The following is a 27,734-nucleotide window of genomic DNA, read 5'->3' as shown; positions in this document are numbered from 1 at the left end:
TGACCTAAGCCTTGGCGCTTTCAGTGGAACTCAGCCCTCCAGATGTTTTGGGACTACAATTCCCATCTTCCCACTGGTCCTGTCAGCTAGGGATGATGGAGGTTGTGGACTTTCGCCTTGGAACCAAGGTCAGTTCCTCGAACAAAAGCTAGGAATCTGAACCATAGCAGGCAAAAGGTACTAATCTATTGGCAAAGCAAGGGCAGAAAGCCTTTATACCTGACCTGTCCAATTCAGCGGTCTCATACCACCTACCCAACTACGGGGTGGGATTCTGAACAGTCTTATAAAAAAAAAATCCTTCTGTGCATGAAGATTGAGCATGCACAGTTACTGGAAGCTGAACCTGGCAGAGCCTTGCAAGCGTGAAATTAGCAAAGCAGGAAGTAGGCTAGACTAGAAACACTCTCCCTGGCGTGTTAGCTTTCTACTTGCGGGGAGTTAATTATCATATGGCACTTTAGCCTTCACCTGCAAGCCAAAGTGGTGCAGTCCCCTCTACTGCATCACTCTGCTACACATGTACAGCAGATCACACTCAGGTTGGGGAAAGTGGCACAATGTGGTTGCATCAGCACCACAACATCCATATAACTCAGGTCAGCAAGACGGTTGTGACACTGCTGCAGCTGTGTCTCCTAGACAGACATGTCCCACAAATGGCTGGTTCCAACTCACTGCTCAAGGTGGGTTGAGGGGGCTCGTTGAGTAGAAGACAGAAGCCTTGGGTTTAGGACCTTGAAAAGCCCACTTCAAACCCCATCTTAATTGTAAGATACATAGGGCAGCCCTATGGACAAGCAACAAACCCTTAGCCTAACCTACTGCACAGGGTGAATACAAAAATAAGAATTATATATGGAAAGGGTTATAGAAATTATGATGATGGAGTTGGACAATTATTGCAAAAGTTTCCCAAATGAGAAGGGACAACGGGACTGCTTCCACACAAGGGCTCACATTAATCTAAGGAGAGGTACTTCAAGGGCATTTTAGCGCACGACAGTGAATGGCACCTTTGAGCCTCTCTCGTGCTATTTGTGAGGATGTGTGAATATTTTTAACACCAAGTAGAAAAATGTGGGAGACAGGCATTTTCAGATCATATGTATCTCCGAGCCAATGTGGGTATTAGTATCAACTTTATGGTTGCAGGAAATGCAAGAAGAAGAATTTATTTTTTTGCAGGGTGGGGACGAAATCCTAACTCTTGTGCTGTGTTCACCAAGTGAGGAGTCCAAATGATGCCAGAGTAGAAATATCCCTATTCCTACACAGGTTGTTGTTGGTACACAGTTGGTACTAGAGGACAAAACCAAGAAGCAGAACCAATGAGATACAGCAACGTCCCAGAGGCTCAGGAAGACTATGTTGCTCAAGCAAAGCTCAATGGAAAAGGGAAGCCTTTCTACCCAATAAGATCCAATGGCCAGCCTGGGTGTGCAGCAGGCCAGCAGGCTGCCTCTAAGAGTTCCATGATCCACCACATGGGGCAGTCACACACAGCTTCAACAGTTGCTGACCAGGAGCAGCAATCACAACCACCACCATTTGCCCTCTTGCTATGGTAGCATGAGGGAGAGGGCTCCATGCTACCTGAGAGAAAGGGACGGTGGTCATCACCACTCATTCACTGGGGGCACCTGCCAGAGGATATCTTGCTAAGGGTCTCCATCAAACTTGGGAGTCAGATCTGCTCTGAGTCAAAAGAAAGGGTTGCATGCATTTATTTAAAAAAAAGCTTTCCAAAAACAGTCATTCACGGTTAGCAATAGGATGTAGAGATCACAGAACTGAATTCTTGGTGCAGAATTCCTACTTGTTTATTTAAAGCAGAGAGCACAACACACATCAGTCAGGGCTTCGCCATTCCCCCCAAAAACACCTTGTCCAATACATTCAAATAGCCTCAGACTCCTTTTTCTTTTTTAAACAAAAAACCAAAAAAACCCTGCTCTCTGGGGGTCTCATAACACTAATCCCTCTAAAAGCATCTTTATAGGTCACATCATAGGGAGTGAAAAATAAACTGAGCCCCCTATTATTGAGGAAAACAATATAAGAGTGAAAATGGGTGGGTGGGGGGCTAAGCATGAAGAGAATACTGTGCTCTGGATAACTTTTTGATCTTGCCAATTTCAAAGCTAATTTTTTAGAGGAGAACCAAAGTCTCCTACTCACAACGGATAAAACAAACCCATGCTTAGCCAACACCAGGTGTGACTGCAGAATATTATAATTGTTTTTACAGTCAGCTAATAAATGCCAGGAAGCGGATAAGTTAAAATAAAAGGGCCTGCCGCACACTGACGTTTCAGCAGGGTACCAACACCAACTTCAGCCCTTAAAATCCGAGAGCAGAGATTATATTCTCTATGCCCCAAGCCCACATCATGAGGGAGGATTAAGGAAATCAGGAGCAATTTAACAGCTTCCTATAGGGGAGGTAAGAGACTGTAGCCTCCAGCCATGCAAGTCCACCATTAGTGCTCACCTGGTCTAGGCTATGGCTATACCTGAATCCAGACACAGAAGGGATTTTCTCTGAGCCAGGATCCCCAAGATTGCTTGTTGAGCGTCTGAAGTACATCACACAGAAGGTACTGTTCTGTTGACCAAGCAAGAGAGGAAGCTCGGTCTTCCAGTGTTTACATCAGACTCTGCAGATCCAGAAGCCTCAAATTACCTGTTTAGCACAGAGGCAGGTGTTGCACACCTCTGTATTCTCTTTGGTGCTTGACATAGAGTCCCCCATTAGGCCAGCATCAAGCTCTAGAATCCCTGATCCAGCCATTGGGGCATTTATGAGCCACTGTGGGGGGAAAGGGGGGCAAGAGGAGACATTGCCACCCCTCATAGGTTGAGAGAGCACATGAGGGTGTGGCAGGGCCCGTGAGAAGGGGATAATACACATGGGGGTCTTTTTTTTAGCCGGATTTCAGTTCCCGCACCTCTTGGATGGGCACCATTGCCATTCTAATAGTACAAGGGAGACATTCATGGTGGGTTCCTTCCAGCACCTCTTTTTCTAGAAAAAACAGCACTGCCTACAGGTGTGTGTCGTTATGTGCCTACAGACCCTTCACACAGCTGCCGAAATGTGCAGACAGCAGGGTGCATGTCTGGTGTGCATGTCAGCAATGGCTTGCCCCATCCTATTATGTGGTTTCAGTGTATGCAGAGGGTCATCTGATGCTTCCTAATGGAAGGCTTTATGCATGGCCACAGGTTACTGCTGGCAAGTCTTCCATGGAGATACAAGCATGGAAGGTAACCTCTTAAAGGGCTACTGCATGAATTCCAGTCATCTGAATCCATCCGTAGAGAAAACACTCTCAGCAGCTAAGAGACTTTGATTGGGTTGGCTAAGCAGGAACGAGGAAGTCATGCAATGGGCATTGCTTTTAACTGGGTGTACTGGACCACTGGTGGTGTTGTTCAGGTCTGAGGTCTCTAGCTAGGGCATTTACGTAATAGCAAAAGATGGGCGTATTTCTCAATAGATTGTGCTAACAGAAGACTCGGGAGTTGGGATGCTTTAACCTTTCATTCCCCAGAAAAGGTGGTGGTGTCTTTAAGTCAGAGAAAGTGCCCACTTTGCGTGCTCAGGGGCACTCTCGCCCTCCAGAGAACAATGAGGGTAAAATAGGCACATTATGGAGGAATGGCTATTTCAAGACTTTTAAAGCACTGGGTCATGTGTATCTCTCCCGAGCATCTTACCCAAATACTATCCCCATCCCTTCTGGGACTAAAAATTATTCTAACTAACTCCCCGACCCAAAATGAAATCAGAAAATTCATGAGTGCCTGGCTACTGGTTTGCAACTGGGGGAACTGGGGAATCCCTTCAGTTTCACTAATCTCCCATCAGCTAGATTACCACAAAACCCTGTAATGCTCAGCTAAGCTGAGCTGCAGGAGTTCAGTTCCCAGGATCTCAGCTGCCCTACATCTGCTCAGAACCCCCTTTTCATGTTGTCATTTAATCACTCTGGAATCCATATAAAGCGTCTGGAGGAATTTGTATGCTTCCTCCCCCCCAACCTATAAAGCTTGGGAACCTGAAGAGGGGAGGCGAGGGAGGGGATCTGTTCAGTCCCACCACTCTCCTCCTCTCCTTGCTGCAAAAAAACACAACACACACAAACACACCGCACAAGCTATCAACAACTCTCCCCCCGCCCCACCAAAGATAAAAGTATTTCGAGCTTTCCATTTAAGATTTAAAACTAGGGCAAAGTCAAAATCCTGACCCCGGATGTGTGAAACGCAGGAGGGGAAGCTTTCCTCCAATTCGCTCTGGGCTTTTAGTCAACCAAGGTCGTTGCAGCAAAAAAAATATACAAAAAATAAAAAAGCATGAAAGGAGAGAATGGATGGGTGGAGGCAGTTGGAGCTGGAGCAGCAGTGTGGGGTGGGGGGGAGGAAGAAGAGCATGAGAGAGAGAGAGAGAGAGAGAGAGAGAGAGAGAGAGAGAGAGGCGCGGGCAGGGAGATCTCTCTCTCTTTCATATAAGTGCCTAGCAATCATACAAGCTAAGCTCGTATTGCCAGTTCAGAGCCAAAGATCTCAATCTGTTGTCGGTGCTCTGTGTCCTAAAGCTCGCATGTTGGGAGGAAAGGCAGCGGCAACAGGAGCCAACAACAGATAGGCGAAATTTGTTTTCTAGAGATCAGTTGGCCAGGTGAGGGTTCCATGCTGAATGAAGGGCCTTTGAGTGGCAATCAAGGTGCCATCGCCATGGCCCGCAAAGCTTGGGAGATGCTGAAATCTACAGGCTGGCTTGTACACATGCATTTGTTACTTGGTGGCTGTCAACATCAGGCAATGACCTGCACATGCATGTCTTCTGACACAGGCCTAATACGCACCAGAAAGAAGTCTGTACAGAAAGAAGTTCCATACCATCTCCAAACACAATGCTTTTCAGCCGGGTCCATTCACACATTCAGCTGTTAGTCACCAAGCGTGTGAACCCAGCTTGGGAATCCGTCAACTTTTTTTTTAATAAAAAGATGCCAAATCTCTTTAGAATCAATGTCTCTCCGGCCCCCCCTGACCCCAGTGCATCTCCAAGGTATGTGTTTGATTTAGATGCCTCCAATTTAAAATCCCTTTGGAGATGGCCTCTTTCCCTCCATCTCATGAAAATGTTTCCCCAAATTGCCTAAGAAACACTCTCTTGAACAATACCATCTGTTGGGAGAGATGAGCGGTGTAGAAAAAAATTCTCTGCTGCGTCTCACTTCCCCAAATGATGGTGGGCAAATTTCGGACCCTTGTGTTAAAACTCCATTTTTTTACAGATCTGGAGCAAGCAATGGGCCTGGAAAAGAGGCAGGATACAACTCATTTGCACTCAATGTGCATGTTATCCATTAACCTTTGTGCCCACTGAGACTTACACACTACAGTGGTACCTCGGGTTAAGAACTTAATTCGTTCTGGAGGTCCGTTCTTAACTGAAACTGTTCTTAACCTGAGGTACCAATTTAGCTAATGGGGCCTCCCGCTGCCGCGTGATTTGTGTTCTCCTCCTGAAGCAAAGTTCTTAACCCGAGGTACTATTTCTGGCTTAGCAGAGTCTGTAACCTGAAGCGTCTGTAACCTGAAGCGTCTGTAACCCGAGGTACCACTGTATTCCCAATTGAATTGTATATATAGAACTTAAAAATGCAAAAACTGCTTTTCTGTCCACCCGTCCCTGCAGTTCTGGTGGGCTACCGATACCCTGCACTCCCTCACAATCAGAGATTAGCCCACACTATCAAGACAGATACAGTGGCACCTTGGGTTACATACGCTTCAGGTTACAGACTCCGCTAACCCAGAAATAGTGCTTCAGGTTAAGAACTTTGCTTCAGGATGAGAACAGAAATTGTGCTCTGGCGGCGCGGCAGCAGCAGGAGGCCCCATTAGCTAAAGTGGTCTTCAAGTTAAGAACAGTTTCAGGTTAAGTACGGACCTCCGGAATGAATTATGTACTTAACCCAAGGTGCCACTGTAAATACATGCAGATGAACAAGCTGCACAAGTCCTACCCAAGCATTTACAAAGTACATCGGATCTCTTGAGTCATTGGTAGGATCACTATTCCCATTTTACACATGGAGGAACTGAAACAGAGACTTGTGGCTGCACTAAGTTAATGCTCAGGGAGAATATCGAGCACGCTCTACTTAAGAATGCAGAAATACCTAAAACAGAGGGCGGGCAGGAATTGCAATTGCTCCTTGGATACTTCCACTGGGTTTGGACGTTTCTCCAGATTCAGGGAAGGGATGCAGCTCAGTGCTAGAGCATGTGCTTTGCATGCATGCATGAGGTCTAAGGTTCAATCCCTGGCATTTCCAAGTGGGACTAAGAACGACTCCTGCCTGAAACCCTGGAGAACCACAACCAGTCCATGTAGACAGTACTGAACCAGATGGATGAACCATCCAATTCTGTATAAAACACACAGCTTCCTGTTTTTATAAAGACACTCTGGTGTGTTTTTTAATTGTTCTAAACATTGTACCACCACCAAAAATGTCTCAATAAAGCCCTCAGAGGGCCTTGAGATGTCCTGTGTCTCAGACCTGAACCAAAAGAGTGGTGTTGACACCAAGGATTCCAGACACTTTCCCCCAAGGAATATTCACACCGCTCCAAGGAGAGCAAAAGAAAACTCCAGTCGGCATTTATCACAACGAAAACAGCTAACTTCGCAAAACCAAAGGCTTCAGTCACCACAATTCACCCCCGATAAGAGGCTGTTCCAATGATTTCATACACCAAGAGGGAAAATAAAGGACAGCGATTCTCTTTGTGCAGATCTAAAGGAAATGTTCCTCATCCGGATAGATCCATCCTTGCTACACACCCTGGCTGGGATAAATATTTAACTAAAAGTAGGACCTGGTCAGCAAATGCATGGTGGTACCTCTTCAAGCAATGCATTGCGGGAGCTATTGTCATGTACAATTCATCTCCTCCTCTTTCTTTTCCCTATGCATTTTTTTTTTTTAGAAGAAGAAGAAAACCCAGAATGGTCTGATGAAATATTTTGGCTTTTGTTCCAGGGACTCTCCCCTCCTGCCGCTTCCGTCAGCCTCCCCTCTCTCCCTCCCCCTTATTCCACCCCACCCCACACACAAAAAAGAGAGAAACTCATTTATCCAATTCGGCAAGCCCCCCTTTTTTAAAAGGCGAACGAATTCCAAGCTGAGAATCACGAGGTCGTCCTGTACCACCAGCCGCTGACAGAATGATAAAAAGCTACCCTTCTATTAATGGGTATTTCCCATCCGCTCAGCAACCCAGCTGGGGAAGACCAGCTATAATTAATCTTTAACTCTGCGTCAAAAGGGAGAAAAGCAGGTGAAGGGGGGGGTGGCAGAGGAGAAAAGGATGGAAATCAAGAGCAGAGGGAAACCTACCACCGATTTGCACCCGCTCTAGGGGAAAGTTAAGGAAAAAAATGCGGAATGTGGTTTTGCAATACTAAGGCAGAATGACTGGGTATGTACGTGTTTTTCCCCTCAAGGTTTTTTTTTAAAGTCTATATACTTCAGTACCAATTCGCAAGCAAATTAGCTAATCAGAGGGTCTTTAAGAATAAGCCCCTATTTCAGATGGCAGAAATCCAAGGCTTAGGAATATACAAAACTAAGGCCACTTTTGTACAAGGACACACACAAAAGACAAATAAATGGCTTTTCTAACTTTCGGTGCCTACGCTGACATCGCATCACTGCAAGTGCAAATGTTAATTCTCTCTGAGAAGCGTCAACTTTTAAAGTGCCTGCAATGTTGTGCGTCATTTATCTCCCCCACCCCTGTGCAAGACGAGCGTGGACACCATATTCTTCCATGGCAAAGGTTGCCATTGTCAATGGATGATGCTCACCTTTAAGCCTGCATCGCTTCACAGAACAAGGAAAACACGCTGCCACTGAATCATTTGGATTAAAACAGCCGCTTTCCAAGAAATGAATCACCCCGCTTCAAAATGGCCATTCTCCTGAGTCATGAACCCCTTCAGCTATACTGGAATAGTTTACCTAGGGAGGCTCACTGGAGTCAGAACCTTGGAAGCTTTTTAAAAGGATCCAAGCTAAAAAGTATTTGTTGTCATTGTTACTTGGCTGACTGGCTCTAAGACTTCATGGTTCGAGGCTGCAATTTGACAAGTTAAGAATATGTTTTTACTTACTGCTAATAAGGTTTGTTATTGCTAGCATTTTTATTATTATTATGTATGAGCTTAGTTGCCTTGGATTTCAAAAGGAGCGGAGTATATAGAATTTTTAAGAGCCGGCAAATCTTGCGTATTTCAAGATAATGATCCTCACCCCTGGCTGTGTTCTGTGCAGGACTTGTAAACACAACCCCATTGCCACATATCCTAGGGGACGGTAGGTAAGATGGAAAGGGAAGCGCCTGAGCATCTCCAACATTATGCAAACATTGTTTCAGGTAAGAGGACTAAACATTGTGTTTTTTAAAAATAAGAATAAATGTCATGTTTCTGAGACCACTGAGGTCTGCCACAGACAATCATGTTCACATAACTGACTGCCAGGATTCCCAAAGAGGGTTTGGTTGTGATGACCAGTTTGAGTCATGTGTGCAACCAAGAGTCTTCTGTTCCCTCCAAGAAAGTATAAAGGTAATTGTCAGGGGCCTGGAACCCCAAAAGCCCGATCTATGCCACTCCACAGAAATGGAGAAGGACCTGGGACAGCTGGGAGGAGGTCGAGAGTGGCAGAGGGTTGCACTGGTGAAGAATCACTACATCTGGAGAGCTACAAAAGATCTAAGAGCAGGTACAGAATGCCTGCAAAACTAGTCGATCTCTGTTAGCATTAGCCGAATAGCAACCTTAGAGTCCACTAAACTTTCATTCTTGCTTCTTCCTTCCATTGTTGGGTTGGGGAGATAGCGGCTGGCACCACTGCAGCTTCCAGGGGATTTTGCAAGTGCTGTAAGTGTGAAATGAAGAGAATGGAGGGTGTTGACAGCAAAAAAGAAATCAGGGGTGCGGACAGAAAGCGTTAATGGACTGTGCTGCAAATGACCCCCAAGGAAAAAGGGGGGGAGTGTTGATGGGGTGGGTGGGCACAAAAGGAAAGCAGACTGCTAGAAATGTTTTATTTGCCTTCTTTTCTTCCTAGTCTTCTATTTTGGAGGGAAAAGATGTAAGGAGCCAAACAAATGCCCAGGGTTACATATGCTGTGATTCTACCATTGCATGGAATTTGTGTGCAAAAGCCAGCACACTGAGAATCTCAGCTTTCATTCCCGTGTTTTCTGTTTCTTGCTTTTCTTTTCTTTTTAAAAAAGAAGCAGCTATATAGCCTTGGTGTAAATCAAGGGCTACCAGCCGTGATGAAAGCTATGGTGTACCTCCATGGATGGTGGCAGCATTGCTTCTGAATACCAGCAGCAGCTGAAAGCCAGAAGCGGAGCGTGCTCTTGCGCTCGGATCCTGCTTACGGCTTTCCCACAGGCACCTAGGCTGGCCACAGTGAGAACAGGATGCTGGACTAGATGAGCCACTGGCCTGATCCAGCAGCCTCTTCTTATCTTCTTATAAAGGTAAAGGTAAAGGGACCCCTGACCATTAGGTCCAGTCGTGACCGACTCTGGGGTTGCGGCGCTCATCTCGCTTTATTGGCCAAGGGAGCCGGCGTACAGCTTCCGGGTCATGTGGCCAGCATGACTAAGCCGCTTCTGGCGAACCAGAGCAGCGCACGGAAACGCCGTTTACCTTCCCGCCGGAGCAGTACCTATTTATCTACTTGCACTTGACGTGCTTTCGAACTGCTAGGTTGGCAGGAGCAGGGACTGAGCAACGGGAGCTCACCCCGTCGCAGGGATTCGAACCGCCAACCTTCTGATTGGCAAATCCTAGGCTCTGTGGTTTAACCCACAGCGCCACCCGCGTCCCTTATCTTCTTATGGTGTTCTCCAAATGCTTTGATACAGGCTGGGTACTTGTAGTCCAAAACATGGAGTGGGTAGCAAATTGAGGGAGGCTGTTCTAGTATTCAAAGGGAAGGGAGGAAGTGGTTCAGCCTCACCTGGAGGGAATCTCAGAAGCCAGAGGCAGGGTCTGAGCTGGAGTTCTGGTGGGTCAGAGTGCAGCAGGGAATGCTTCTAGCTGCCACCATAAAACCAATATGCAGAACACGTACTAATCCTTTGAGGGAGCAAGCAGCAGCTGGCTAGCCTGCCCCACAATTTAAACCACTAGTAAACGCACATCTCTATGGTAATGGTGTGCATGTGCCCATACACAGGTAATAGAACCACGAGACAAAGTTTATGTTCTCACCATCTTTCCCCACAGTCTGTTCCTGCAGAAGTGGAGCATGATGCTGTATGGTTCCTGAAAACCAGCTGCTGGGGTTCGTGAGCAGAAGAGTGCTGTGGGTTTCACAGAGGGATCCGGTTGATCGCTATGAGAACAGAATGCTGGACTAGCTGGGCATTTATCTGATCCAGCAGGGCTCTTATGTTCTCTCATCCCTCTCCCTCCTTTCTAGAATCAGACATCACTGTCAATAGGAGAACTGAAGATTCTGAGACCTCCACTTTCCCCCTTTTTAAGCAGGGATGTAGCCAGAAATATTGGTTTTATAAACATATGCTGGAATTTAGTCCTCTCCTTTCTCTTGGACCAGGGATGGCCAAACTTGGCCCTCCAGATGTTTTGGGACTACAATTCCCATCACCCCTGACCGCTGGTCCTGTTAGCTGGGGATGATGGGAGTTGTAGTCCACAAACAGCTGGGGGGCCAAGTTTGGCCATCACTGTCTTAGACACATATATCCCGTATAAGATGACACACTCCTAAGTATGAAGGAACGTTAAGGTTTTCCCTTTTTAAAAGAAAAGGGTAAGTCTGAAGTAGCCAGCTGGATAGCTCAGAGCATGGTGCTGATAATGCCACGGTTGCAGGTTTGATCCCTGTGTAGGACAGCTGCATATTTCTGCATTGCAGGGGGTTGGACTAGATGATCCTCAGGGTCCCTTCTAACTCTGCAATTCTATGATTGTCAAGTGTCAAACTCCCTGGTGTCTAACCCTTGTACCTTTAATGTGGGACGGAGAAGATGGTCAGGGACTTTGCAGTAAGCGCAACACAAAACCGGATTTTGTCAGCATACGGCCGGCTACAGCCTTGCATCTAACCACTAGTTCCAGCTCCTCCACCGGTTATTTGAACAAGAGTGTGTGAAGGGAATTCTAGGTACACTTCGGTTCTGCCAGGCTGCACCCAGAAGCCAGTGTGGCTCTAGAAATGCCTCCTTTGCTCCCCCTACAAGATGGTTCCACAAATGCTCCCTGTGCATCTCTCGCCCAATTCCATCCTTAATTAAGAGGCAAACATTTTCCCCCCTACCCCCTTTTCATTTCTCTTTGCCCAGCAACAATCATGCAATGCATGGGAGGTCCTGAATAATGGACGCTCAGTTCACGGCACTCTCTAAGCCATGTAAGAGAGTGAGAGAGATGAATATTTTATCGGCCACGCTTGGCTGGACCCCTTCTGCTGTGGCAAGAAAACAGCCGTGGCAGGGAACAGAGGAGGGAGGCAGGCTGGCTGGCTTGGAGGGGGGAAGGTGGGGAGAGAACTACACGTAATCCAGTTGATGGAGGAAGGCATGGTGCCTACTCACTTAGCAGAAATGGGAAGGATTTGGGGCTTGACACACCCAGGGCCAGCTCTACCGTTAAGCAGGGCCAGATGTCTTGCCTCAAGAGGCGGATCTTAAGAATGCAGAACGAGCCTTCTGGATTAGACCAAAAGATCCACTTAATCCAGCATGCAACCAGGTTTGCCTGAGACGTTGACAAAAAGGCGACAGATTTGTCAGCTATTTAAAAAGCAATATATTTTTACTGCTGGAAATGGGGAAAGGTACCTTTGATTTTCTGCCCTGCACCCAGAATGAGATTAGATGCAGTTAGTGTGATAGAGCAAAGGATCTGGGTAGCTCAAGAAATCCTGAATTCAAACACCAGAACTAGAAGGTGATTAGATTTTGGGGGGTGGGGGATTATTCACTGCATGCCACCTTTCTGCCAAGGCACCCAAGATGGTTTACAACTGTAAACTTAACAAATAAATGGTATAAAATGTAGAGCAGCAGAGCCCTCTCTCAAGGTGACCAATGGTCTCCTGAAATTCTCCACTCTTTATTTCTTGGCTGAGAAGTTGGTGAAGGAAACCATTCCCCTAATTTTATCCAAGGAGAGGATAAATTCTCTAACAGCTTCTCGGGGGCAGGGCTCACCATTAGGAGTACAGTGGTACCTTGGTTCTTGAACTTAATCCATACCTGGAGTCCATTCGACTCCTGAAACCGTTCAAAAACGAAGGCGCGGCTTCCAACTGGCTGCAGGAGCTGCACTCAATAGGAAGCCATGTTGGATGTGCAGCTTCCGAAAAACGTTCACAAACCGGAACATTTACTTCCGGGTTTGTGGCATTTGGGAGCTGATTTGTTTGACAACTAAACCGTTCGGGAACCAAGGTACCACTGTATTTTCAACAAGGCTTTCTTTCCCACCTAAGCCACACACAGACGTTCATAGCAACTGGCGGCAGCAGTAACTGCGTTGAGAGCCTGGCCATCGTTTTGCCGCCATTATTTTCCACTAAGGGGAAACAGAGGCTGCTGCAAAGAAGTGAGACCAGTCCACAGTTTAGTTGAGAGGCTTGAAAAGGCCTTTTCTCTCGTCTTCACCAACTTTACTTTCAAAGGGCCTAAGAAACTAATGCCAGGTCTTCAGCAGGTTCATCCAGCCAGTTGCCAGGGGGGCCTTTCAGTGGATGGGGCTTTTGCTTTTGAAAAAAATAAAGGGAGAGAAATTAAAAACAATAAAAAGTGAGTAATAAGAAGAGAGGGGAGACTGTTCCCTCCCTCCCTATAAAAGCTCAAGAACTATAAAGCAGCCAATGCTGTTGTTGTTTGCGGAGATGGGGACCGTACTACCAGGGCAATGAGAGAGGAGACTTGTGGGTGAGCCTTAGAAACTTGCCCACAGTACAAAAGGCGCCGACCCCATCTGCCGCTTTGGCCTCTGGCCCCGCCCATGACTCACATGTGGCCCCCTGAAGGTTGCTCAGAAAGGAATTTGGCCCTCTGGCTGAATAAGTGTCCCTGGCCTAAACCGTGCGGCCCTTAGCACACAAAAAAAGGCAGGGAATGGCTGCAAAGGATGGGTAGGCCTCGATTTCTGGATATCCAGCAGACTGAGGAGCAGCGCAGGCCGCCCCGACAGCAAGGAAGGGGGACTGCATGCCTTCTTCCATAAAATGGGCAGCTGTGCTTCCTTGCGTAGCCTTGGGATGGGCACTCTAGTTGCTATGAATACACAGACCCTCTAAAGACAACAACACATCGCCGTTCTCACTGAAATTTAAATATTTCAAATCAAGTTACGTTAGATAACCTCAAATCTAAGCCACGTTCTCCTGCATTTAGAGGGATTTATAGTGCCGTGTTTTAAAGTTCTGGGGAGGGTGGGGTTGAGAGGCAAACCCCCCTCCCAAGATCCCTTGTCATATTTTTGCCCTCCGAAATCTCCCCACCTCCTCGCATTCCAAGCCGCTGTTTTCCACCGACTCTACCGCAGCCTGATAAGCTCTTGACCTACTTTCCCATGCCAGAGCTGCGCCACGCTCTCCCTTCCTCCCCATTGGGTGGCTGTTGTGTCGACATTCCTCTAAGCCCCCCCCCCAAACGAACCACCTTCTTCAGGCTGGTGGAAAAAGCAACTCTCCCAAGACATCCAGAGTGATTTAAGTTGGGAGGTGGGACTTCAAATCTCCGTCCACGTCCCTGGCCACGCAACGTGGACCCTTGTCCAGGCTTTGCTAAGGTTCATCCCTTAAAAGTAACAAGTTGCAGCAATCTCTCTCAAATCCGGCCTGTCCGGTAACTTCTCAATTTTGGGAAGTGCAAAGCTGAGCTTCCAAGTCCCTTCCCTCAGCAACTGGAAACTCACAAAAGTGTGAGGAGTGCAAATTGTGAACTGGGGGGGGGGAGAGATGGGAGCAGGCAGAAAAATCAGAGTGACTTGATATAGAATCACAGAATTCTAGGGTGGGAAGGGTACCCCCACCCTAAGGGTCATCTAGTCCAACCCCCTGCAACACAGGAATTACAGCTAATATGATTTAACATGTACATGCAGGGTAAGAATTTAGAATGACCCACATGTCTCCTCTTTCCTCCCATCTCAGGGATAGGGAACCGAGGACCATATTTCCTTCTGGACAACTTTCCAGGGGCCATATGCCAATCAATACTGGGCCGGGCCAACAAATATTAATACCCTTGTACAGTAGACTCGTTTCTGCACACATCCACACACCCCTCTCTACCCAGGCATTGTGAGAGTTCAAGGAGACATTTCAGCCACACACAAAAAAACTGGAGGAGGATGCAACATAAGGCGTGTGGCTTGGGGAGAAGAACCCCAAAGGCCTGCAAGGCCACATTTGGCCCTTGCCCTGAGGCTTCCCTACCCCGGCGTAGGTTATAAGCTCTGTGGACGAAGCATGGATCACTTGTGGAATTCCTTAACACAAGATGACAGCTAGCTTACATGGCTTAGCCACCTCCCTCCCCCCCCCCCCGAGACTAGACAAATTCACGGAGAACAAGTATATAAATAGCTCTTAACTGCAATATAGGCCCTCCCTGTTCAGAGAAAGCATACGTCTGAATACCAGACAAGCAGGGGACGGCTGCTGCTTTCAAACCCCTCTTAGGAGCTTCCCCGAGGCAGCTAGCAGGCTGGTTTTCAGAAGAATGCTAGACCTAATGAACCTTTTGGTCACTTCTTGTGCTCTTATTTCCCCCCCCCCCCAGTCCCAGGCACAGCATTAATGATGCTGAGTAACTCGATGGAGGAGTAGGAATACGTTGCCCTGGGGGAGAGTCTTGTGCTCCTTCTGATCTGTCTGCATTTACCCCTCCACCCCACATGGAGAAGTGGGGAGAGGTGGCGGGGGGGGGGGAGAGAGAAGAGAGATTCAGGTTGCGGGCATTTAGGAAACTCACACGCTGCCAACAGGCCAGTTTTTCTGGCTGTTGCCCAGGGGGAAGCGAGATAAAAATAGAGCCAGCTGCCAATGCCCTTCCCATCCACACATACATACTGCCGCCTGTCTACTGCGCACGCACCCCCTCCCTGCTTTTCCACCGCCCCCGCACATTCCCATACAGCCCCCACAGCCTGTCCGGCACAAGGGATTCACTAATAACGCCCCCTGAATGCAGCTGACAGCTTGGATCACGTCAGATGTTCAACTGGCGACGCTTTAAGTGTCGCTGACCTGGAAGGGCGGATGGAACCAGAGAACTAACTCAATTCCAGGCCCAGAGGGTGGAGGGGGAGACGGGACGGCAAGGGGGTGAGCTAAGAGGACGGCGGGGGTAAAGAGTAGGGCTGCGAGGATTTGCTGGCCGAGTTTTTCTCCGCTGAGTTCCTGCAAATTAAAGAGTTCCCCCGCCCAGCAAAGTCTATGGACCTAGATGGTCATGTCACCCACCCACCCACCCACCCCCAGCCCAAACAGACAGAACGGTGACACCAGAGACCGCTGTCTCACCAGCACGGTATCTTCCCCTCAAAGCCTCATACTTCCATCACATGCACCCGCCCTTACGTCTCCCATCTAAGCCCCAAATCCCCCAGATTAGAAAGGCGCACACACACACACACACACACACACACACAAAAAAAAAAAACAAACCTTGACCCTGTGTCTGTCAGAGTATAACCTCAACTTTGCTCTCAAAGCCTTGTTCTCTCTGGGACAGTAACACTGCTACCCCTTCCTCACCAACTACCGAACTCATACCCACTGTCCCAACCCAAAAACCCCACAAGAGATGCATGGGGGCGAAGCCGACACAGTCGCGGCAATTATTTAATAAGCCGTTTTCTGTGTGTTTCGAGTATCTTGTCTTCGTTAGGGGAATCTACAAGAGACGAACACATGCACAATAAATGTTTAGTAGCACCTTAGAAACCAACTACCATAAGTTTGTTCTTGGTATAAGCTTTCGTGGTCATGCACACTTATTCAGATATATTTCAGATGTATATTTCATATATTTCAACTGCGTCAGACCAACACGGCTACCTACCTGAATAAATGTTTGCTCGTCTTATACCCAAGTATATCCCCAACAATTTTTTTTAATCAAATCATGAGCAGAATCAACAAAGAAAGACTAAAAATGGTGCTTGTTCCTGTGTCATAGTACAATCATAGGATAGTCCTAAAAAGTCTTTAACGGTGAGAAATTTTTTATCCTGTGTGAGAATGGCTGCTGATGGGAAAGGGGTGGGTGTTCCCTGCAATTGTCTGACTTGGATCACCTGCTTGACTTGCCTGGAGACACCTGAAGTGTAAAGCAGTAAAGGTTTGCTCCTGGTTTCTGTCCATGGCGCAAGGTGGTATGGGTCTGATATCGGGGAGTGCAAGTCCTTACATTTCCTTCTGATTAGCGTGTGTGTATGTGTGTGTCCCATGCACAAACTCTCAAACACACACCACCCAGAGATACTTCACACCCAAGCACGTATCTAACCTACAAATGCATGTCTGTTTTACATCACTTTAATTGCCATGGCTTCTCCCAAAGACTCCTGGGAAATTATTGTTCATAACGTGGCTTTGCTTTTGTTTAGTTTTTTTAAAAATGTTAAACCCTAAGAATTGATACCATACAAAGTTATTTGCCTGCTGGTGACCTCTAGCTCCCTAGTTTCCAGGTTCCTCCGGGGAGAGGGAATGACTGCTAAACCAGTTTATAACTGTGATGTAGAAATGCCCTTAGAGGTCAGTCTGACACTTGGTTTTTTTCCATTGCACTGTCTACTCAAGTTTACATGTGCTGGGCAGCCACAATCAACTGAGGCTTCTCAATGTTTGTCAACACCCTTCTGCAAGGTATTCTGATGTAATGATCTGTACACATCAGTTACCACTGTGTGGATGTGTCTTCCATACAGGGATTTTATAACATGTGCAGTAGCCCACAGTAGTTGTGATAGACCTGGTGATTAAAGGCTTAATCAATTAAACAGCATGCAATTATTTGATCAATTAATTACAGGTAAATGGTGAAGGCAGTATCTCTTGCAGCTGTTTAAGACTATCAACATAGTTTTTTCTGAACCTAATACCACAAGTAGCTCATTCTTTAGATGAACTGTGTGAAACCCAGAAATGTCCATAATTTGCAAAGAGGGATCTATCTTCATGTTTCCATCGTTTTTGTTTGAGAGACACAACAATCTTCATCAAGCATGATGCACATGGAATATATTAAATTACTTTTTTTTAAAAAAAAGTTAAGAATCTGGGAATGTACAGAGGGCCATTCCTTCAAGTAATAGATGAAATGATAGAGTCTGAACAGGGGAAACTTAAATCAAACTCCCACTCAGCCATTTAGCTCACTAGCTGGTCTTGGGGCCAAGCCAAATTCACAGGATTCTTACAGTGATAAAATGGATAACACTCTAAGTATGGTGCCTTAAGACTGAGGGAAGGGAGGCACTGAGTATGAAAATTTTTCTCTGCCCACCCACCCCATTTACAAAGATTCATTCTACACATCATGAAGAAAGCAAGTCCCACTGGCCAGGTTTGTACATAATGTTACACTACTAAACCATGGCTTGGTATGAATGAGTCAACATGCAGGAAGAGATTGCAGCCACTTGATTTCTCTACCCATTGTTTTGCTGCTGCACTGTGCTGAGCTAATCCATGGTTTGGCTTAGTGTGTTGTCTGAACGTCAACCTATGGTTTAGCTCTCCCCACACAAAGCTGTAACTGAAGTCTTTCCTACAGTTGACAGTTACTGGTTCATCTGGAGAGAGAAAAACCGCAAACCTGGGTTTAGGCAATATATAAGCCAAACCATGGCAGCTGGAGAGGACCAAAGCAGTCCCAATCTCCTTTCCAGTATGTTAGTCCACACTTTTGCCTGTTCGCGCCAAGTCATGGTTTGGTTCAGCAAATGAAGGCAAGGACTAAACTACTCACAAGTTCTATCCAACCTGATCTGTTCAAAGCATTTCTTCCGGGCTTAATTTGGAACAGGACACAGGTCTAGCATTTGTTTTCAATGTCAGAGCTCAACCCTTGAACGCAGCAAGAAAGAGTGGCTTAAAGGATCCGAGAGAAGGTCCAGAATGCATTTCCCCCCACCACAATATCTTATTTAGTCCACTTCTCCTCCTGCATTAGATTCCCTTCATTGGCTTTGGTTTCCCAATGGGATGCAGTTAAAGTAACTAGTTTTTGCCTCCCGACATCTGCACCTCTCCCTCCTTTCCACTGTTTAAACAAGAGTTTGAAAGCATACCTCTTCCCTGGAGACTGTGACCTCTACTCTTTCCTCCTCCTCCTCCTTTTCCCCTTCCCTATGTCTCCCTTCCCCCTCCATTACGGTCTTGTCTTTCTCAGACTGTATGCCTTCAGGCAGGGTTTGCTTTTTGCTCATTTAATTATTGTACAGCACCTAGTCTCTGAGGCACTTTATAAATAATAAATATTATTATCCACCGAGTCACTACAGAGGCACCTTCGCACAGCCCCTTTGCTCCTCCCATCATGTAAATGGAGGAAGGCAATATGAAGTTGCAGTTAACCACAGTTTTGCACTATGTAAAGGTAAAGGTAAAGGTAAAGGTACTCCTGACCATTAGGTCCAGTCATGGACGACTCTGTGGTTGCGGTGCTCATCTCACTCTATAGGCCGAGGGAGCCGGCGTTTGTCCGCAGACAGCTTCTGGGTCATGTGGCCAGCATGACTAAGCCACTTCTGGCAAAACAGAGCAGTGCATGGAAATGCCATTTACCTTCCTGCCGGAGCGGTACCTATTTATCTACTTGCACTTGACATGCTTTCGAAGTGCTAGGTGGGCAGGAGCTGGGATCAAACAACAGGAGCTCACCCCGTTGCAGGGATTCGAACTGCCGACCTTCTGATCGGCAAGCCCTAGGCTCTGTGGTTTAGACCACAGCGCCACCTGCATCCCTTTTGCACTATGTAGGCACCAGGAAACTATTGCCAATGGCTTCCAAATAAGACAGAATGTGATGCAATTGTTTAAAACAGGCTCCCAAATCCTGGCTTGTTTTGGAAGCCATTGTTTGGATGGGATACCTAGTGGTGCAGCAATACAACTGCTAGCACATTTGCAAAGCCAAGGAGGGTCCGGTATGGTTTCAAATTGGATGTGGAACCTCATGTTGAGATTCCTGCATTGCAGGGGGTTGGACTAGATGGCCCTTGGGGTCTCTTCCAACTCTACAATTCTATGATTCTAACCAGTGTTTCCCGGTTTGCACATTAAGAGGAAGCTGTGGCTTTCCTGGTTGGCTTCCCTGCTTGGGCAAAGAGGCAGTGGGTGGGTGCACAGAGCTCATGTACATCCTGGCTTATTAAGCCAGGATTTGATAATGTGATCCAGGCCATTCCCACTCCCTGCATAACTTCTCCTCCTGTTACTGCTGGAAACCATGCAGCAGCAATCGCTACTAGGATTTTCGGCACCCACGCCCAACTACAAATCCCAGGATCCTACAGCAGCCATGCCAGTTAAAATAGAATAAAACAGATATAAATTTGTATTAGTATAGATATGCCCAAAGGCATCGTGCTTCAGGGATTTTGCACGAGGGGCGGGACTTTCAGATCAGCAGGCAGTGGTATCCCTTTGAACTACAGCAGCTGTAGCAATGGGGAGGCCTCAAGGACACTGTGGGACTCAAGAACTCCCACCAGCCCCAGCTAGCATGGCCAATGGTCAGAGATGATGGGGAGCTGTAGTCCAGAGAATCTGTAGGGTACCACACTGGCTACCTCTGACCTGCAGCATCTCTTTTTCTTGGAATGAAGGACCGCATCTCATAAGCAATTAAAAAATGAAATGAAAATTAAGCTCATTGCGGAACTGAAATAACGTGTTCCTCGCACGGAGTAAAGAAAATACGACAATAACTGCAAAGGGACGGGTGGCGGAAAAACTGATTACCAAATCCAAACGGGGCAATTGTCTTTAACGGAAAGCTCATTACAATACCAATAAAATGGGAATTAGCATTGCAGGAGAGAGTGGATGAAGGCGGCTTCCCCACCCATCCATCACCAGGTGACAGAAAGGTAAAGCCACTCCCAGGATCTCTTTTGAAACATAGTCCCAGCACAACTAGGGAATGGCATGTGGGGGGCAGAGGGAGGGGAAAGCCAAGGAAATTATATGGCAGTGATCCAATTCCCATCATTCAGCCAAAAGGACAAAGAGAAGCAATCTCATCAGCCCTTCAGCCCCCTGCCTCCCTGAAATACATCTCTGAAATGAAGTTGGGGGGGGGGTAAAAAAAGCATAGGGAGAAGGGGAAATCAAGCTTGGTTTGAGACACTCAGGATGTAAGTGGCAGCCCTGGGCTGTGTAGTTTACTTCTACAACCCAAATAAATCGCGAAAAGCAAGGAGATTTGCATATATGCACGAATGCTTTGCAAAATTCATTCTGCGTCTCCTAGAGGTGGTGAGAACCTAAGCTGTACCACTGGAAATCCTGTTCAACTAGATTTCAACAGGCATTGCCCCCCCTCCCACCCACAAAAAAAAAACCACCTTCTGATTTCCAGTTCCATATTTGCAACAATATGCTGGCACAGCAACTTGTGAGCAACCTCAGGACAGCTCAAGCCCCACCTATTTTTGTTCAGAAATGTTGAACGCAGCTTGCTGCACAGGCTTCAAACTCTCTGTACTCTTGTGATTCTCAGGCTGGTAGTCCCTTCTGCACTGAAAAGTCACCTGAACTGGGCATGGGTGTGACTGGTCTCTCTTAGCTGGTTTCATTGCCTTCTTTCAGATTGGATTTTTCCAATATACTGTGATTAGCTGTTCTCTAATTAGGGCTATGTGTATTATAAGCCGGGTTTCCCAAACTTGGGTCTCCAGCTAGGACTACAACTCCCACCATCCCTAGCTAGCAGGACCAGTGGTCAGGGATGATGGGAACTGTAGTCCAAAACCAACTGGAGACCCAAGTTTGGAAAACCCTGGACTATCGCATTACAGAAGCTCAGTGTTCAGTGCCGGATGCGAAATTCACAGTGTCTTCGAAACCTCGATTTTTAGGGGTTTCCCCTTCCCCAAAGCCAGATTCTAGCCCTCAAGATTCTGAGATCACAGTCTTGACAGTGAATAAGGAACAGCTAATGAAACCTACTTAGGCGTGTGGGTGGGGAAAAGCCTGGGTTTCCCAGGGACAGGCTTTCAGTAACCTACACAGCTCTCGGCCCCTTGTCCATCACTAGCGGAACTAGGAGGTCTTATACAAATGTGCAAAAGTTTATACCAGGCTTCCTCAACCTCGGCCCTCCAGATGTTTTGAGACTACAATTCCTATCATCCCTGACCACTGGTCCTGCTAGCTAGGGATCATGGGAGTTGTAGGCCAAAAACATCTGGAGGGCCGAGGTTGAAGAAGCCTGGTTTATACCAATCACAGAATCCAACTTCTCCTTGATAACTTTACGGCTTAATTGTTGTTTGTTTGTTTTAAACATTAATTAAACATGCCCCTCCTGCCAATGCCTGGTTTCACAATACAGAATTGTTTCCCCTCACTGCTCACTTCCCCCTCCCCCCCATGCACCGGATAAATGGAAGTGGAGGGAGAGCTTTTCAAAACCACTTGCCAAGACAAGCAGAATCAAAAAAGCAGCTGCAGTCTCATCTGGCCACAGCTGGAGTGCTTGGGGGGAGGGAGGAGGGAAGCTCATGATTGAGCGACACAAAACCAGAACAGCACGTTAAGTTCTCCAAAGCAGGGAGCTGCTTATCTCAAGTGCAACCATAAACACCCCCATTTGACCAAGGAGTGGGGAAGACTTTTCTAATAATGCTTACAATTGACTTGCTGCATTTTTCTTAAATGCTCTGCATATATTGCCTCGGTAATCCTTACAATAACCCAGAAAGGTTGACAGGTATTGTTACCTGTAATGTGGGGTAACAGGACTGGCAGAGTGGCTTGTCTAAAACTATCCTGCAAACAAGAGGAGGTTGAATCAAGAGGGCGGCCAACTCATAGCACATGCTCCTAACCACCAATGCTACACAGTTATTAATTCTATAATAATTTCTTTCTCAACAGTAACTAATATTCCCATAATCCGCTCCCACAAGCACTAACTGAATAAAAGAAAAGAACATGAAAATTATCCCACAAATTTTGGACTTGCTTCAGCTTCTCCCTATCCACCTTCCTCAGATCACTCCTAAATTGTGGCAAAAAGACAGTAAGTGATTGTGCTTTTCAACGTAAAAGACAGTGACTATGCTTTAAAGATGTATTGGAGAAAAATTGGGAATTCCAAATGAGCTAAATAATGATGAAGAATAAGAGGGGGGAAATGAATAGGCTTAGAAAATGAAATGTTTAAAAATGACTCCATGTGGGACTTACCTTTTAAAAATATAACTAAGATGGTGCTGCAGAATAGTTATAGTTCTTTTACTTCCTGAAATTTTCAGAAGTGGAAAGAAGCCATTATGTTCACCCCTAATCTCCCCATTCTGGTGCAAAGGACACTGCATATGCTAGGTTCTTTTAATGTGGAGAAATAGGGGCTATTTTCACATGCATTACTTCAGAAATGAGATACCTATTACCCGGGAACAGCTTCTGCTGGACCTGAGAGGCCCGAGAACGGGCTGTTTGCACTTTTATTAGTGCTCAGGTCACTACATCTCTTACAAAACCTGTGATCCTGTTCCTTAATATGGGATATGGTAACGATTCAGTTGCAGCTAACCTACACCACAGGATCTACATTGGGCTTAAAATTTATTTGGGAAGGAGATACAGGTGAGAATGTAGGTGGTGGTGTTTGGAATGCAGTATGGTCTGATTGGCCAATAAAATCTGTTTTGGCCCATACCAGGGAAACCACAGAAGCATAGGACCCACCGGTGCAAAACCACGAGTGACACCCAATATGCCTCCCACCTCTTGGTAAGACTGTGGCGCTAAGGGCAAGTACATCCACCTCTGGTGGGAGTGCCCACAGGTTAGAGATACCTTGTGGCCCCTGCTTTTCAAAGTAAATAGCTGCAATTACTAAGAAGCTGTTTCAATTGTCTCCTCTTTTTGCTCTCCTGTTTCTGGACACAATAATAAGAGGGATATATTGCAAGATCTAGGAATTTTTTTCATGCATGCTTGTCCATCACATGGAAACAAAAAACATTACAGGACTTGGACTTTATGTTTTAGTACAAGAACGTTTGGAATAATGCTATTTGGGGAAAAGGTTATACTTTACCTTCAAACATTGAAAAGAACAAATACACAATTTTTTTATTTTATTTTTTGCTGCCTTCTAATTTTATTTCATACACAAATGAGCATCACTTATAACATCGCCTGACACCGGCCAGAACTCTTGAGCTAACTTATCTTCTGCTGCAAAATATGACCATTTGCCCCTATGGCTCAGTGCTGTCTTTTGTTGTCCTCTTTTTCTTTGTGCAATACTGTTTATTTCACGTTAAAATAAATGAAGAAATACATTTTAAAAGACACAAGAGATTAAAATCCATGTTCCCAACCTTTCTAACATTTGCGTGTGCAGAGAGCGCTATGAGCGGCTTCTTGTTCATATACAATTGAGGCTGTTAAAACGAGGCGTGAGTGTGAGGAGGGGAGGGGGAAATCCCTCTGCTCCCATTTTCAAAATTGTGTTACTCCACCAGAGCAGAATTTTATTGATCCATGCTTTCTTTATTTAGATTTTTTTTAAAAATGGAAGAAGCATCCAGCCTGTTCCAACCCCCCACCGAAGTTCAAGCATCCGTGAGGATTATTAAAAGGCCGTTATGTCAGCGTTGGTGCGGCAGGCACTCCATCCCAGGCTCCTATCGATAATTGAGGATCTTAATGAACGAATCTGGCGGAGAAGAGAGTTGCCGTCAGCATGGAGACAGCTGGGATCATTTGCTCACCCGTCACCACTGGTGACGATGCAGTGAAAGATTTATCCAGGCTGATTGGAATCTCTCCCCCCTCCCCCCTAAACCCCCCCCCACAAACCCTTCAGAAGGTATACAGCTGGGTTATAGCCACTGTCACCCACCCCAGTGTGGCCAAAGGATCTTGTTCACAAACCTAGCATTGAATATCCAGGACTCCCTAAGTGGCGCATGAATATTGTATTGGCATGTGAGACTGCGCCTTGATGGAGGAACAGCTTTCAGAGTAATGAGTTTAAATAAATTAACTCCCCCACTATGTATCACTCTCCCCACCTCTAAAGAATGCCCTTTTCTGTCTCCTCGTGGTTACTCTCTGAAAGAGTCCACAGTGCAAATTCCCAATGGATGGACTAAGAGCAGGGATGGGGAAACTGGGGCCCTCCAAATGTTGCCCATGCCAAATCCTTTCAGCCCCAGCCAGCATGGCCAATGATCAGGGATGATGGGAGTTGTAGTCCAGCAAATATCTAGAAGGCCACAATCCCTGGGTTGGTGAAAATTTGACTTTCCAGGTTCCCAAGGATTGGACCAGATGACGCATTACTGAAATGCACTCGCTTGTTTGCAATATGGAAATAGCAACTGTGCAAAGGCCCGGATTCAAGCCAGGGACCGGCAGTGCGGGTGAGAGGAGAAAATTAATATCTCCTCCTCCACCCCTCCGCCTACAAGCACCCCTATTCTTGCAGCATTGGGAGAACTTGCCAAACAAAATACTGTATCCTGAAACTTGCACACATGTGAGTAAGTGTGCACACACACTCCCCCCCCCTCCTCAATTCAGTACTGATGTCAGAACAACTAAGTCACACCATTTCCTAACTCACATCTGCTACAAATGCTCCAAATTTTACAACAACAACAACAACAACAATAATAATAATTTATTATTTATACCCCGCCCATCTGGCTGGGCCTCCCCAGCCACTCTGGGCGGCTTCCATAGAAACCAAAAATACAGTAAAATATCACACGTTAAAAACTTCCCTAAACAGGGCTGCCTTAAGATGTCTTCTGAATGTCCGGTAGTTGTTTATCGCTTTGACATCTGCTGGAAGGGCATTCCACAGGGCGGGCGCCACTACCAAGAAGGCCCTCTGCCTGGTTCCCTGTAGCTTTGCTTCTCGCAACGAGGGAACCGCCAGAAGGCCCTCGGCGCTGGACCTCAGCGTCCGGGCAGAATGATGGGGGTGGAGACGCTCCTTCAGGTATACTGGACCGAGGCCGTTTAGGGCTTTAAAGGTCAGCACCAACACTTTGGAAACGTACTGGGAGCCAATGTAGGTCTTTCAAGACCGGTGTTATATGGTCTTGGCGGCTGCCCCCAGTCACCAGTCTAGCTGCCGCATTCTGGATTAGTTGTAGTTTCCGAGTCACCTTCAAAGGTAGCCCCACGTAGAGTGCATTGCAGAAGTCCAAGCGGGAGATAACCAGAGCATGCACCACTCTGGCGAGACAGTCCGCAGGCAGATAGGGTCTCAGCCTACGTACCAGATGGAGCTGGTAAACAGCTCCCCTGGACACAGATTTGACCTGTGCCTCCATGGACAGCTGTGAGTCCAAAATGACTCCCAGGCTGCGCACCTTGGGGGGAAAACAGCAGTAACATGGAAGGAAGAGATTGGGAGATACTAAGAGATACGTGATAAAGTAGAAACCAAGAGGTACGAGGTGTGTTTACATTTGCACCCTGTCTTGTAATACAACATCTAAAATTCACTTTAGTTCCCCCCCCCCATCCTTCAGACCTCTCACACCCACGCAGACCCATGAGGTTGACTAACTCACTTTTAGGGTTTGATGAAAAGTTCTGATTAAATATGAGATATGGGTCATGCCGTTTTCCAGACCTCCGACTCTGATCAACTAAGATAATCTCCCCACCCCATCCGCCATTACTCTTTATAGAGAGCGAACAGCAAAACTCCTAGGCACCTAGAAAACTGAAGCCGGCGCCTGGAAACTTGAAATCTCTTTCTCCCCCCTCGCCCCGCCTTGATACTGTGCAACTGCTTCCCCCTCCCCCAGAACACCCCAATTCAATGCGCAGCCGTTATCCAAACGACAGCTACTTCATAGATTAGCTTTGCATAATTTATTCTGCCCCCAAGGTTCAGGTTTTCAGATGATTTAGAATTCCTTTCGACAAGGACTGAGATGAGAGAGGAGAAAGGAAAGAAAGGGGAGATGACAAGTGAGGAAGAGGGGGGAACCGGACTAGGCATGCATGTAGAAAATTAGCTAGCTATGGGAAGGAGGGGGGATCTTTTCCCCAAGGGATTTTGCTCAGGCTTTGGGTCTGACCCATTCTCAGACACTTCCACATAGGTTTGATTGGCTAGTGACCCCTGTGAGCTTTGCTCCCCCCCCCCCCAGTTTGTTTGCATTCAGTTGTCTGGGGGGAGATAGGAGGTTGCCCTCAAACATAAGCTGGCCAGCTGCATCAGGCCACCTATTCCACCATTCTGTTGCCCACAGTGGCCAGTCAGGTGCCTTAGGAAAGCCCAGAAAAAGCATGATGACAAGCAACTTCCTTTGTTGCTTGTCCTAGGTAAAGGTAAAGGAACCCCTGCCCATTAGGTCCAGTCGTGGCCGACTCTGGGGTTGCGGCGCTCATCTCGCTTTATTGGCCGAGGGAGCCGGCGTACAGCTTCCGGGTCATGTGGCCAGCATGACTAAGCCGCTTCTGAACCAAAACAGCGCATGGAAATGCCGTTTACCTTCCCACCTATTTATCTACTTGCACTTTGACATGCTTTCGAACTGCTAGGTTGGCAGGAGCAGGGACCGAGCAACGGGAGCTCACCCCGTCGCGGGGATTCGAACTGCCAACCTTCTGATCGGCAAGTCCTAGGCTCTGTGGTTTAACCCACAGCGCCACCCACGTCCCTGTTGCTTGTCCTAGCACCTGGTATTTGAGAGGTGTAACTGCCTATGAGGCTCCTTCCATGGATGATGCTCATTAGCCATTGAGAAGACAAGGGCAAAGGACCACCGTTCAGCGGTAAAGCAGCCCTTCTGCATATAGAAGGCTCCAGGTTGAGTGTCCAGCATTTTCGGTGAAAAGACTCAAGTAACAGGTGATGCAGAAGACCTTTGCATGATCTGCTGGAGAGGCACTACCAGTCAGAGTAGACATTATGGGACTGGATGAGCAAACAGTCCAACCTGGCATAAGACAGCTTCCTATCTCCGCATGAATTCATCTAATCCTTTTTTCCCCACCCCAAAGGCCATCCATGCTAGCAGATCATCCCCAGACCTTCCATCGGTGTATGCCATTGGATAACTAACTAACGCAGGAACACTGTGTGAAGGAATCTGCTGACAATCAGCATCCCTGAGTGATCCAGTTCAGTGTTATATTGAAGGAGGGGAGCAAATCTTACTCCCTCGCCCACCAAACACTCACTTGCTTGGGTTAGCTGGAGGCCAAACTAAATGAGATGGGTCTGCCAAACCTTATGGCAGCGGACCCATCTCATTTAAACACATGTCTACCCCATCACGTAGGAAGAGAATACCCTGATTTAAAGAGAAAAAGGGGTGTGCTAACTCTGTGTCCATAACTTCCTGGCTCTCATTCTAGATGCTCTTCCTTCAGCCAGGCTCTAATATCAAAAGGAGGGAGGGTGCTGCAAGG

General features: G+C 46.9%; 2 protein-coding genes across 3 annotated transcripts in view; one reads left to right on the top strand and one right to left on the bottom strand.

Moving 5' to 3' along the window:
• GJD3 (gap junction protein delta 3) overlaps positions 1 to 27,734 on the top strand; it is a 348,483-nt gene that overhangs the window by 82,639 nt on the left and 238,110 nt on the right. The gene's annotated exons all lie outside the window — the stretch shown is intronic.
• Positions 1 to 27,734, bottom strand: part of RARA (retinoic acid receptor alpha) — a 194,792-nt gene that overhangs the window by 66,337 nt on the left and 100,721 nt on the right. The gene's annotated exons all lie outside the window — the stretch shown is intronic.

Source organism: Podarcis vaucheri (assembly GCF_965113315.1).
Source record: "Podarcis vaucheri genome assembly, chromosome: 13".
In the NCBI taxonomy this organism is placed as follows: Eukaryota; Metazoa; Chordata; class Lepidosauria; order Squamata; family Lacertidae; genus Podarcis; species Podarcis vaucheri.
The sequence above is the reverse complement of the archived record's forward strand: the minus strand, read 5'-3'. Positions and strand labels throughout refer to the sequence as shown.